This window comes from Bufo gargarizans, chromosome 1 (genome assembly GCF_014858855.1).
Source record: "Bufo gargarizans isolate SCDJY-AF-19 chromosome 1, ASM1485885v1, whole genome shotgun sequence".
Lineage (NCBI taxonomy): Eukaryota > Metazoa > Chordata > Amphibia > Anura > Bufonidae > Bufo > Bufo gargarizans.
In genome coordinates this window covers 327,174,646-327,186,947 of record NC_058080.1, presented here as the reverse complement: position 1 = coordinate 327,186,947, position 12,302 = coordinate 327,174,646, and positions in this window count along the sequence as shown.

The window sequence follows — 12,302 nt, the reverse complement described above, 5'->3', positions numbered from 1 at the left end:
TCTGGTGATGATGGTGACCACAACTCTTCCTCTTCACGCTCATCTACAGCCTGATCCAGCACTCTTCGCAGGGCACGCTCCAGGAAGAAAACAAATGGGATGAGGTCGCTTATGGTGCCTTTGGTGCGACTGACTAGGTTTGTCACCTCCTCAAAAGGACGCATGAGCCTACAGGCATTGCGCATGAGCGTCCATGAGCGTCCAGTAACGTGGCAAAAAAATTCCCAGCTCCGCAGAGGCTGTCCTAGCACCCCGGTCATACAAATACGCTTTTTCTTGTTGAAGCAGGCGGTCAAACATTAGAAGTGTTGAATTCCAACGTGTCGGGCTGTCGCAAAACAAGCGCCTCACTGGCATGTTGTTTCGGCGCTGAATGTCTGAAAAGTGCGCCATGGCCGTGTAGGAACGCCTGAAATGGCCACACATCTTTCTGGCCTGATTGAGGACATCCTGTAAGCCTGGGTACTTAGACAAAAAGCGTTGTATGATGAGATTCAACACATGTGCCATGCACGGCACATGTGACAACTTGCCCAAATTCAGTGCCGCCAACAAATTGCCTCCATTGTCACACACCACTTTGCCGATCTCCAGTTGGTGCGGGGTTAGCCACTGATCCACCTGTGCGTTCAGGGCGGGCAGGAGTGCTGGTCCGGTGTGGCTCTCTGCTTTCAGGCATGTCAACCCCAAGACAGCGTGACACTGTCGTATCCGGGATGTGGAATAGCCCCTGGGGAGCTGGGGGGATTCAGTTATTAAGTTGATGTGCAGCTAGACGCCGCAGCAGAAGAGGACTCAGCCAAAGAGGTTATCGAAGAGGATGGAGTAGGAGGAGTAGAGGAGGTGGCAGAAGGCCTGCCTGCAAGTCGTGGCGGTGTCACCAACTCCGCTGCAGAGCCACGCATTCTATGCTTGGCAGCCGTCAGCAGGTTGGCCCAATGCGCAGTGTAGGTGATATACCTGCCCTGACCGTGCTTTGCAGACCAGGTGGTCAGATGGACCCTTGCCCCAACACTGTATGCCAGAGATGCCATGACTTCCTTTTCAATCACTGAGTAGAGGTTTGGGATTGCCTTTTTTGAAAAAAAAATTTGTCCGGGTACCTTCCACTGTGGTGTCCCAATAGCGACAAATTTTTTGAAGGCCTCAGACTCTTCCAGCTGGTATGGTAAAAGCTGGCGGGCTAAGAGTTCCGTCAAGCCAGCTGTCAGACCCGGCGTGACTCTGCAAGGGGGTGACTCTGTGACATTGGCTTCTTACGCTCAAACATTTCCTTTACAGACACCTGACTGTGGGCAGATGAGATGGAACTGCTGAAGGTGAGGGCCGGAGTGGCAGGTGGTTGAGAGGGGGCAAGGAGGACAGCAATGGTTGACGTGGCTAAAGATACTGGACCAGGAGGAGGATGGTGGCTTTGAGTTTGTGTGCTGCTTGTACTCATGCATTGATCCCATTGGCGTTTGTGAAGCAGCAGCGGGTACAACATCATCAACATCATCATACAACATCATCACCATCACACTGTCCGTCCATGTGTGTAATGCTGCCTGACTGAGACATATCCCTGTTATCTACATACTCTGGCAATAATGGTTGCGTATCACTAATTTAATCCAACTGATGTGTAAATAACTCCTCTGAGGGATCAAGTGAAGCTGCTGTGGTGGCTGTGGTGGTAGTGGTGGTGGTCGCGGCGGGCGGGAGAGTGGTGACTTGAGAGCAGGTGACCAAAGCTGAGCTGGAGGAGGATGGTGCGTCAAGGTTCTTAGCGGAAGCTGTTGAAGATTGGGTGTTCTGTGTAAGCCAGTCAACTATTTTCTCCGAATTTTTTGCGTTCAGGGTACGTGGCCTCTGAACACTGGGCATTATTCCAGGGCCAGTGGAAATCACAGCACCACAACCAAGATGGCCCCTGTGGGGTGGCCTGCCTCTACCTGTCATTTTTTTTTAGATAACTGGTACTATGCGTGCAAGGTACTGTGCCACCCTATATAAGTGGAGGGCAGTGGGCACAGTACAGTCTGTGTGGGCCTGACACACACTGGCTTGTAACTCGGATTATATCACAGAGAAATAATAAATTACATTTTTTTAAACTGTAAGGTATTGTGACACCCTGTATGAACGGTATATATATATATATATATATATATACATAAATAACTTTTTTGTTATTAATCGAAATTTACCAAATTTTTTGCAAAAAAAAGTCATTTTTTAATTTCAGTTGTAAAATTCTTCAAATAAAACTACATTTCTATATAAATTTTTCTCAAAATGTATTGTTCTACATGTCTTTGATGAAAAAAATGCAATAAGTGTATATTTATTGGTTTGCACAAAAGTTATAGCGTTTACAAACTATAGTACGTGAATTTCCGCATTTTGAAGCAGCTCTGACTTTCTGAACACCTGTCATGTTTCCTGAGATTCTACAATGCCCAGACAGTAGAAACACCCCACAAATGACCCTATTTCGGAAAGTAGACACCCTAAGGTATTCACTGATGGGCATAGTGAGTTCATAGAAATTTTTATTTTTTGTCACAGGTTAGCGGAAAATTATGATTTTTTTTTTTTTCTTGCAAAGAAAAACTCCATAAACTCACTATGCTAATCATGAAATACCTTGGGGTGTCTTCTTTCCAAAATGGGGTCACTTGTGGGGTATTTATACTGCCCTGGCATTTTAGGGGCCCTAATGCGTGAGAAGTAGTTTGAAATCCAAATGCGTAAAAAATGCCCTGTGAAATCCTAAAGGTGCTCTTTAGAATTTGGGTCCCTTTGCCCACCTAGGCTGCAAAAAAATGTCACACATGTGGTATCGCCGTACTCAGAAGAAGTAGGGCAATGTGTTTTGGGGTGTATTTTTACATATACCCATGCTGGGTTAGAGAAATATCGCTCTAAAAGTCAACTTTTCCCATTTTTTTATACAAAGTTGTCATTTTAGAGAGCAGCATGGGTATATGTAAAAAGACACCCCAAAACACATTGCCCAACTTCTCCTGAGTACGGCGATACCACATGTGTGACACTTTTTTGCAGCCTAGGGGCGCAAAGGGGCACAAATTCTTTTTAGGAGGGCATTTTTTGACATTTGGATTCCAGACTTCTTCTCACGCTTTAGGGCCCCTAAAATGCCAGGGCAGTATAAATACCCCACATGTGACCCCAATTTGGAAAGAAGACACCCCAAGGTAGTTTGTGAAGGGCATAGTGAGTTCATGGAAGTGTTTTTTTGTCAAAAGTTAGTGGACTTTTTTCATTTTCCGCTAACTTGTGACAAAAAATAAAAACTTCTATGAACTTACTATGCCCATCAGCGAATACCTTAGGGTGTCTTTTTTCCAAAATGGGGTCATTTGTGGGGTGTTTGTACTGCCCTGGCATTTGAGGGTCTCTGCAATCATTACATGTATGGCCAGCATTAGAAGTTTCTGCTATTCTCCTTATATTGAGCATACAGGTAATGAGATATTTTTTTTCCGTTCAGCATCTGGGCACAGATTTCTTCATTTGCATCGATCAATGTGGATGAAAAAATCTCTGCCCCAAAAAAAAGGAGGGGAAAGGCGTCTGCCAGGAGATAGGAGCTCCGCCCAACATCCATACCCACTCAGCCATTATGCCCTGGCAAACCCGATTTCTCCATTCACATCAATTGATGTGGATGAATAAATCATTGCCGTTTTTTATTTTTTTTATATATACAAAGTGTTTGCCAAAACATATGAACACCGCCCCTCAGCTCATAAGCCTCGGCAAACGTATCTTTTTTACTGCAGAGGGGAAATCTCGTCTTGCAGCGCCGCATACACCAACTTTTGTGTAATCTGACAGCAGCGCAATGCTTCTGTCAGAATGCATCTCAATGCTGCAGCTGGTTCATCGGTTGGTCCACCTAAAAGGTGATAAAAACAAAAAAGAAAAAACCAGGCCGCATGCAATAAATGTATTAACATGAACTTTAAAATAACATTTGAACAGAACATTCACTTTTATAAACTTTTTTGAACTTTTGGAACAGAACAGGACAAACCTATCCTTCCCCATGGGACAATGTGCAAAGCGCAAATCGCCCAGAGATGTGGCGAAGTACATTATGCACTTTGTCCCAGGTGAAAGGAGAGGTTTGCAGCAGCTCTGTGTGAAAGGGTCCTAAGATCCCTGTGTGCCTGTCCTGTGAGATGCAATCCCTTCCGGAAACACTCCCCTAAGCATAGGGCAGGGTGGTCAGGGCAGTCAGGACAGAAATAGCGGGTGTCACGCCTTATTCCACTCCTGCTACAGACACAACATCTTTTTCAGGGTGGCGCTTGGGTTGAGGTACCAGAAACGACATTGGGGAAATGTCGCTCGTGCAGACGGCTCACTACACTGGTGGATGGGGCCACGGAACCTCCTGGATACAGGAGGTTCTCGATGATCTCTTCCTGAAATTTGAGGAAGGATCCTGTTCTCCCAGCCTTACTGTAGAGAACAAAACTATTATACAGAGCCAATTAAATTAAATATACAGACACCTTCTTATACCAGCGTCTGGTGCGGCGGGACACTAAATAAGAAGCCAACATCTGGTCATTGAAGTCCACCCCTCCCATGAGCAAATTATAGTCGTGGACCGAGAGGGGCTTTTCAATGACACTGGTTGTTCGTTCAATTTGTATTGTCATGTCTGCGTGAATGGAGGAGAGCATGTAAACGCCACGCTTGTCGCTCCATTTCACCGCGAGCAGTTCTTCGTTACACAAGGCAGCCCTCTCCCCCCTTACAAGACGGGTAGTAACAAGCCGTTGGGGGAAGCCCCGGCGACTAGGTCGCGCGGTGCCACAGCAGCCAATCTGTTCTAAAAACAAATGCCACTTGTGTAAAAATTGTCCACATAAAGATGGTACCCCTTGCCAAATAAGGGTGACACCAAGTCCCAGACTGTCTTCCCACTGCTCCCCAGGTAGTCAGGGCAACCGACCAGCTCCAGGGTCTGATCTTTGCCCTCAAAGACACAAAATTTGAGCGTATAGCCTGTGGCCCTTTCACAGAGCTTATACAATTTGACCCCATACCGGGCGCGCTTGCTTGGGATGTATTGTTTCAAGCCAAGGCGCCCGGTAAAATGTATCAGGGACTCGTCTATGCAGATGTTTTGCTCAGGGGTATACAAATCAGCAAATTTGGTGTTAAGGTGGTCTATGAGGGGCCGAATTTTGTGGAGTCGGTCAAAAGCTGGGTGGCCTCTGGGACGAGAGGTGCTGTTTTCACTAAAGTGCAGGAAACCCAGGATGATCTCAAATCGTGTACTGGACATGGCAGCAGAGAACATGGGCATGTAATGAATTGGGTTTGTGGAACAATATGACCGCAATTCATGCTTTTTGTTAGGCCCATGTTGAGGAGAAGGCCCAGAAAAGTTTTAATTTCGGAAACTTGGACAGGTTTCCACCGGAAAGACTGGGCATAAAAGCTTCCCGGGTTGGTGGCTATAAATTGAGTGGCATACGGATTTGTTTCTGCCACAACAAAGTCCAAGAGCTCCGCAGTCAAGAACAGCTCAAAAAAAACCAGTGCCGATCCGATCTGAGCTGTCTCAACCCGAACTCCAGACTGGGCGGTGAAAGGGGGAACTACTGGTGCGGCTGAAGTTGGGGGCTGCCAATCAGGGTTTGCCAGCACCTCAGGGACTCTAGGGGCTCTACGGGCCTGTCTGTGCAGTGGCTGCGACGAGGGAACTACTGCACGTGCCAACGTACCAGCTTCAACTGCCCTTCTGGTGCTCGCTACTTCACCATGTTGTACAGCAGTGCTGGTACTAGGTCCAGGATGGGCTGCACTGTTGGTGTATACCTCACCACGTAATCCGACAGAGCCAGCCCCACTCTGCTTGCCCTGTGGTCTAGCAACACGGGGCCGGGTACGCCTGGTGGTATCAGGGACCTCAACCTCATCGTCCGAACTTTGGGTCAGACTGCCACTGCTTTCTACAGGTTCGTATTCTGACCCGCTGGATTCGTCAGCTGAGGGTTCCCATTCCTCATCTGACTGGGTCAGAAGCCTGTAGGCCTCTTCAGAAGAATACCCCTTATTTGCCATTTGGTCAACTAAATTTAGGGTGCATTCCCTGAGACTACCCAAGAAAAAAAGCAAGCCTGTCTTACAAATGGGAGGCTAGCGAAGTACCGGAAGCCGCTGCGATTGATAAAAAATATCAAAACAGATTTTTTTTATCGCCGCAGCGCTTGTAAAGTGATTGTGCAGTGATAAAAAAAAAAAATTTTTGTCACTGCGGTGGGGTGGGCGTGGGTGAACGCACGTGTAGGCGACCGATCAAGCCTGATCAGGCAAACACTGAGTTTTGGGTGGAGGGCGAGCTATGGTGACACTAATACTATTATAGATCTGACTGTGATCAGTTCTGATCACTTACAGATACTATAAAAGTACCAATGCTGATTAGCGATACGCTAATCAGCGAATCAGTGACTGCGGTGCGGTGGGCTGGGCGCTAACCGACGCTAACTACCTAACAAAGGGGCCTAAACTATCCTAAAACCTAACCGTCAATACTAGTGGGGAAAAAAAAGTGACAGTTTACACTGATCACTTTTTTCCCTTTCACTAGTGATTGACAGGGGTGATCAAGGGGTTAATTGGGGTGATGGGGGTGATCTGGGCTAAGTGTATTGTTTGGTGTGTACTCACTGTGATGTGTGCTCCTCTGCTGGGGCCAACCGACGAAAAGGACCAGCAGAGGAGCACACAAGCCATTTAACTACTTATATTTATAAATATAAGGTGTTATATGGCTTCTGATTCGATTTTTTTGAAAATCACCAGCCTGCCAGAGATGATCATTGGCTGGCAGGCTGGTGACGAAATACTACTTGAACTTTTGCCAGCCCGCAATGCGCATGCGCGGGCCGGCTGTGTGCGTAATCTCGCGCCTCGGACCGCGATCCTGCGTTAGGCGGTCCGGAGGCGGTTAAGTAAGTCAATTGTAGCTGTAGATACTTTTTATGTGGCGTTGCTATGGGCTACCGCTATTTTGCAGTGTATGGCCCTTTAAATACTTGATACCGACTGAAGGCAATACTCAGGCAGCGCTTACTTAAGCTTCTGAAAGCGCTCCTGGTTAGCGGTGCCCCCTTTAGCTTAGTGGGGCAAATCGGAGTACTCACAGACTGTGTGTTCTATTTTGGGGGACGGCAGGCAATGCGATCCGCTTCGGTAGCTCGCCTTTGTAACTCTCGCGATACTTTGGGATACACGCATGTCACACTCTTCTCCCATGCGCGGCGTCTCCCTTCGATGTGGCCACAGACAGAGGAGGCGGCGCTGTGTTTGCATACAGGGCTGGCCTCTTCAGAAACAACACAGTAAAGGTAGGATAGGCTTGACCAGACAATTTTGCATAAGTGGGCGGCACAATATTTTCCCGCTCTTCAAAGGGTGTCGCTAACTTGTCCACAGTGATGGCACAGTATATATATATTTTTTAAACAAGAGCTCCGTCGGCCATCTTAAGTGCATATAAACTATTCACTGACAGCAAGCAGTTTTAGTGACACACAAATGATTTTCTCACTTAGCACTGCGATTTTTATGCTGGGGACTAGTATAGCACCTCCATATACTTTTTCAAGCAGTTCAAACAGTTATGTAGCCCAAAACAGATCACAATAAGCAAAAGTCTCTAAATCAAATAAAGGGGCTTATTCACATGCGACAGTCTCTCAAATATGGCGCAAGGGTTAATATCCTGTTCGTGACGCCTAGAAAAGATATGCAGCCAGTAGAGCAGGGGCAACACGTGAGGTGCACGGTGGACCGATGAGGGGCCAAATTATAACACACAGTTCATCAGTTTTTCTCACGGTTAGCAGAAAACCTCCCTGGGCTGGCAGCACAGTGTTGAGGTGGACAGCACAAAATACTCCGGGGCACGCTCTGTGGTAAGGAAGCATCAGCCAAGATGGTGGTTGAGGTGCCCTTGATGTTAGGGGTGCTTAGGGTGCTTGTTGCGGCTGAGTCCCTTGATGGTTTTTATCGTGACGCCAGTACCGTTAATGGTGGTACAACCAATAGTGGTAATAATGAGGTAGACAGTGGTAAGATGGAACTCACAACTTTTACTGTTGATGACTTTGATTGCAGCAGTACAAAAATGCAGTCTCTTGATGTTAGCAGAGTTGATTCAGCAAATCCACTGTTTCTAGGCTTTTTAGGCTTGATTTGGACTTAGCCAGATATTTTCTGTATCAGTGCAATTTGGTGAGCTGGCCGGAAGCTATGGTATCCATCACCTGAATATCCCAAAGGTCCTTGATGCCTGATCTGTGGCTTTTATCCTTTGGATATATAAGTCATTTTTCTTGTCCCTTTCTGGACTAAACTTTAATCTGAGCAGAAGTGCTAGATCTGCATTCTCTCACGCTCAGCATCAGTCTACTACTCACTGATCTCAACTCTGTCCTGTCTCCACACTGATCTGATCTTCTCAGAGAGACCTCAACTGACCAACTAGGCCTGAACTAGGTATATATATAGAACCTAAGTTATATCTCCATCTAGTGGTGGGATGTATAAATTACACCTAATCTGCCAGGTAACAGGGATTTTGCAGATACATCAGTACAAAGTACCACAATACAACATAATGCAATTGACAAGATAAAAAGTGCATTTAAGCAGTACCCACACACACATAGTGGGACGCTGCAAAAACCTGTCCGGAATGGGGTGGACTGGGGAGGTCGCTCTAACGATCCTACCTTCTCCCAGTCCAATAAAATCCAGCCCATAAACTTAACATAACTGTCTCAGCAACCTACACATCGCTGAGACCATTTTAACCTTCTGGATTTTATTTACCTCACCCAGTTGAGGAAGCTAGGTGGGATATACACCGCTTCCAAGACTTTACCATACACATTTCTGTTCACCTTACCACATACCCCCTCTTCACCATTACTGACTTAGGGCCTTTCGTTAAGTCAGTCAATGCTGCTGCCATCGAAGCAAAATTCGGTACGAACCGGCGGCAGTACCCTGTCATGCCAAGGAAGGCCCTGACTTGTTTCTTAGTTAAGAGCCTAGGCCAGTTTTTTATCACCTCTTTATTGATCTGGGCAGTGCAGTTTCTAGGTAAAATTTCTCTCAGGGCGAGTGTCAAAAAAACTCCCCCCCCCCCCCCCCTCACAACTGCTCAATGAAATAAGTGTCTCCCCATTGTAAAAAATGTGGAACCACATTGCACGGACGGTCACAGTGACCCACTGTCCCATAGACTCAGGCTCTCACTCACAGCAGGCTTCTTTCTCAGCACTGCTCCAGGCGGGCGGTAACAGGCAGGCAGGCAGTGCGGGCGCAGTGCGTGAGGTACAGTGAGTGAGCGCCGCCGCCCGCACTGCCTACCTGTGGGGGGACATTATTTTTAATAAGGATCACTATGGACATTATTTAGAATGGAGGCTGCTGTGGATGTCCTTATAACTGTATAATGTCTGATAGGCCTAGTCCTGAGTTATATTACCCTGCCCTGTATAATAATGTACCCTGATACCCCTTAGTTATATTACTCCAGCGGGGTAATATAACTAAGGGGTATCAGGGATGGGTACATTATTATACAGGGCATGGGCAGGGTAATATAACTCAGCTCAGGACTAGGCCTATCAGACATTATACAGTTATAATGAGTAATGACACCAACAGCAGCCTCCATTCTAAATAATGTCCATAGTGATCCTTATTAAACTTAATGTCCCCCACAGTGACAGTGGCCCCCATTTTCATGTCCCCCACAGTGGCCCCCCCATTGTAATTAATTCCCCCCATTGTAATTAATGCCCCCCCAGACCATCACTCGCCTCACAGCAGGCATCAGCACTGCTCAGGGACTCAGGGCGGGCGGTAACAGGCATGCAGTGCGGCGCTCACTCACTCACTGTATGTAACGCGCCTGCGCCGCCTAGTGGGAGGATCAGGCGCGTGACATCAGTAAGTCTGACCAGGGCCGGTGCAAGGATCTTTGCCGCCCTAGGCAAGATAAAAATTGACGCCCCCCCCTTATTAGATCCGGAATTGCGGACCCGGATCCGCAATTCCGATCCTGAAAAAAAAAATAGTACATGTCCTATTCTTGTCCCCAATAGCGGACAAGAATAGGCATATTCTCTTAGTGCCGGCAATGTGCGGCCCGCAAAATGTAGTATTAATAACTAAACAATTAAATAATACACATATTGCATTGTCTACTTACCACCAGGACAATTAGATGATCTGGTCTCTGGCTGCAGTCTGGCTCTTGGTCTGGCTCTGCGGACTCCCTTGTCACTCTCTTCTCCCCCCCTCCCTTGTCACTCTCATTCTACTCCCCCACCCCCTTGTCACTCTCATTGTACTCACCCCCCCCTTGTCACTCTCATTGTACTCACCCCCCCCTTGTCACTCTCATTGTACTCACCCCCCCCCTTGTCACTCTCATTGTACTCACCCCCCCCTTGTCACTCTCATTGTACTCACCCCCCCTTGTCACTCTCATTGTACTCACCCCCCCCTTGTCACTCTCATTGTACTCACCCCCCCCCTTGTCACTCTCATTGTACTCACCCCCCCCTTGTCACTCTCATTGTACTCACCCCCCCCCTTGTCACTCTCATTGTACTCACCCCCCCCCTTGTCACTCTCATTGTACTCACCCCCCCCCTTGTCACTCTCATTGTACTCACCCCCCCCCTTGTCACTCTCATTGTACTCACCCCCCCCTTGTCACTCTCATTGTACTCACCCCCCCCTTGTCACTCTCATTGTACTCACCCCCCCTTGTCACTCTCATTGTACTCACCCCCCCTTGTCACTCTCATTGTACTCACCCCCCCCTTGTCACTCTGATTGTACTCACCCCCCCCTTGTCACTCTGATTGTACTCACCCCCCCCTTGTCACTCTGATTGTACTCACCCCCCCTTGTCACTCTCATTGTACTCACCCCCCCCCTTGTCACTCTGATTGTACTCACCCCCCCTTGTCACTCTCATTGTATCCCCCCCCTTGTCACTCTGATTGTATCCCCCCCCTTGTCACTCTGATTGTACTCCCCCCCTTGTCACTCTGATTGTACTCGCCCCCCCCTTGTCACTCTGATTGTACTCGCCCCCCCCCTTGTCACTCTGATTGTACTCGCCCCCCCTTGTCACTCTGATTGTACTCGCCCCCCCCTTGTCACTCTGATTGTACTCGCCCCCCCCTTGTCACTCTGATTGTACTCCCCCCCCTTGTCAACTCTGATTGTACTCGCCCCCCCCCCCTTGTCACTCTGATTGTACTCGCCCCCCCTTGTCACTCTGATTGTACTCCCCCCCTTGTCAACTCTGATTGTACCCCCCCCCTTGTCACTCTGATTGTACTCGCCCCCCCCCCCTTGTCAACTCTGATTGTACTCGCCCCCCCCCTTGTCACTCTGATTGTACTCGCCCCCCTTGTCACTCTGATTGTACTCCCCCCCCCTTGTCAACTCTGATTGTACCCCCCCCCTTGTCACTCTGATTGTACTCGCCCCCCCCCTTGTCACTCTGATTGTACTCGCCCCCCCCCCCTTGTCACTCTCATTTCGTCCCCCTTGTCAATGTCACCTCTTCTAATGTAGCGTGGCCGAGCTCTGTTCGGTCCGGCCCGGGGTACAGGAGCTTTTGTTTCCTGTACTCGGCTGACAGGAAGTGCTCACTTAGTGTGCACTTCCTTTCAGTCCGGCCGGGTACAGGAAACAAATGCTCCTGTACCCCGGCCGGACTGAACAGAGCTCGGCCATGCTACATTAGCAACTCAGCAGTCTGCAGCGCAGGCAGGCTGCGCAGCACTGAGCCGGCCGCTCAGGAGGCTCAGCATGAGGGGCGCCGCCGGCCGACCGCCCGAACCTTTATCACATAACCCAATTTTTTTTTTTTTACCTCAACGGGCGCCCCCTGCTTCTGATAGCGCCCCGGGCGGCCGCCCGTCCCGCCCGCCCCTAGAAACGGCCCTGGATCTGGGGTTTGACCAGCCCTTTACCAATAATGTTGCCCAGATATTTTGCTTCCTCTAGACCCACTGCACACTTCTCAGGGTTTATGGTTAGGCCAGCATCACTAATGGAGTCTATAACGGCCTGTACCTTCCAGAGGTGACTTCTCTAATCAGATGAAAAAATGACCACATCATCAAGGTAAGCGGCAGCATAGTCACGATGTGGCTTCAAGATTAGGTCCATCAACCTCTGAAATGTAGCAGGGGCTACATGTAACCGAACAGCTTCACTGTGTACTGGAA